Raw genomic sequence first — 2,436 nt, forward strand, 5'->3', positions numbered from 1 at the left:
CAGTATTATGGTGGCATGCACAATTTGGGTTCTAGTTAAAAACATATGCACCGAATATTTACTAAAGACAATAATTAAGTGGTAAGACTTTGCGTGAACAACTTCAGAGGCACATATAGGTTTGCTCATGAACTTATATTGTGTTTTCCTTAGTATACATGGACCAGATTTGAACGGCCACGGTCAAAGCATATGTGCCCATCACTTTCTCAAAAGAACATATCACAAATGCAAGTACTCAGCTGCAAGCGCGTACAGTCGCATCTATCATATAAACACACACGCACACACCCGAACGAGAACATTCAAGAGGTCGGGCTAGCACATCTTTGGATTGATGAAGTAATGTCGTATTGTCTATGTATTAACCAAGCATGTGTCTTTAATTATGATTTGATCGTTTCAATTGTATATATGAAGAACACAGTTAAGAAATAGACTCAGATAAATCTCAAACAATATATTGATTATTTCTTGGAAGTTGCACACACCGGTATGAGAGCTTTGTTATCAAGTACAACTCATATGTAATCTAGAAGATGGCACCTCCAACTATGGGTTGCTGCCACGACAAGAGAGGGTTCATCAAAGATATCTGGTTGAATGGCGACAATTGTTGCTGCTGCAGGAAGGCGGCAGCCAATGGGTTAGCAACTGCTAGTGGGTTAACTGGAAGCAGCTGATGTTGTTGCAAGTATGCAGCGGTGTTCGTCGCAGCCAACTGGTTGAATGGAAGAAGCCGTTGCTGTTGCAAGTAGGCGGCAGGGTTCACCACGGCTGGTTGAGTGAGCGCTGGTAGGATTTGTTGCAGCTGCTGTTGTTGCAGGTATGCAGCGGCATTGGCCGTAGCCAGTGGGTTGGATGCAAGCAGCTATTGTTGTTGCAGGTAGGTGGCAGGGTTTGCCATGGCTAGTTGACTGACCGCTGACAGGACCTGTTGCAGTTGTTGTTGTTGCTGGTATGCAGCGGCGTTCGCCGGAGCCAGTGGGTTGGATGCAAGCAGCTGTTGTTGCCAGTAGGCGGTAGGGTTCGCCATGGCTAGTTGACCGAGTGCTGGTAGGAACTGTTGCTGTTGCTGCGCTACGATGTTATGTATGGTTAGATGGGCTAAGGATTGCTGTTGCAATTGGGCAATTGGTTGGTGTAAGATGCTCGCTGCAAGCGCCTGCTGTAGCCTATAGGCCTGCACAGCTGATTGTTCGAACCCCATAGGAGTAATTGGTGGGAGGAATTGTGGATTAATAGCATTACGAGCAAGTGAGCACTGTGGAATAATGACCGCAGTTGTAGCGCTCACTGAAAGAGCAAGGAGCGCAAGGAGGGCAAATATCTTGGTAGCCATTGTTGCGAGGACATTGCTAGTTTGTTTCACTTGGTATGTTTCTGATTGCTCTCTATGTTATGGGTGATGGATTAACTACTGATTTGGGGCCTATTTATGCAAGTGAGAGCTCATGTATATCTATTTAGATTTTGGCTTTTCGCCAAACAACAGATAAGCTATAGATGACATGGCACCTAGTCGATTTTGACATTTAATTATCAATTTCACTGGATTATATGGTCTGTGTAGGAAAGACAATTTCCACTACATACAAGGAAAATGTGTCTTTTTCTATTGGAATATTTTTTATACATGAGGAATGACATGCCTGATCACTTCATCTTTACACATGTTGCAGCCTTAGCCACATCATAAATGTTTCACTTTATAAACAAGACGAGTATGTAAAGTTAGGACTTGCTCACACGTATCAAAGCCTTTATCAATGGACTTTATTGTAGTGTTGTACTCATGGTTAAAGCTTGCACAGTGGTTAGGTGAGAATTTATTCAGCAATGAATGAACAAATGCTACAAGATAGACACCAATTGAAATCCCGGTATGTACATATGCATGCACACACATAGAATGTACAAAATTAGAATGCTCATAGCTAAACATGGCAATTGCCACACGGTCCCTATGTTCTTGATTACAATTTACTTTAGTATTGTCTAAACCCCATATTGTATCACTTTGACAAAGTTTTAAATCAACTTTGATGACAAAAAAGCATTGTCAAGACATATGTCATAAATGATTCACCGAAACAAACTTGATGTTCAAAATTTTGGATAGATTTTCTAGGAAGTTTGTCAAAGTTAGAGAAAACTAACTTTGGGAAAAGCCAGAGCGTGTAATAAGCTAGAGTGGATGGAGTATATGTTGAACTCTAGCTCTTGATTCAAATAGGTGTACATCTAGCTTTTACAAATGTCAAAGTTAACTTGTTTCCATATAGAATGGAGAATGAAAAATTTTATGCAACTTTTGTTCCTTGCACTAGGTAAAATATGAGTCTAACCTTTAATATAGAGACGAAGAGGACACCATGGCCAACCTCCTAGCTATCTAAAACATAAGTTTGGGCTCAAAGGCATAGATCCATTCAT

General features: G+C 41.2%; 1 pseudogene; it reads right to left on the reverse strand.

Annotated features, from left to right (window-relative positions):
• Positions 1-532: 532 nt before the first annotated feature.
• On the reverse strand, positions 533-1,342 carry LOC136485510 (zein-alpha B49-like; annotated as a pseudogene).
• Between the last annotated feature and the right edge of the window lie 1,094 nt (positions 1,343-2,436).

This window comes from Miscanthus floridulus, chromosome 10 (genome assembly GCF_019320115.1).
Source record: "Miscanthus floridulus cultivar M001 chromosome 10, ASM1932011v1, whole genome shotgun sequence".
In the NCBI taxonomy this organism is placed as follows: Eukaryota; Viridiplantae; Streptophyta; class Magnoliopsida; order Poales; family Poaceae; genus Miscanthus; species Miscanthus floridulus.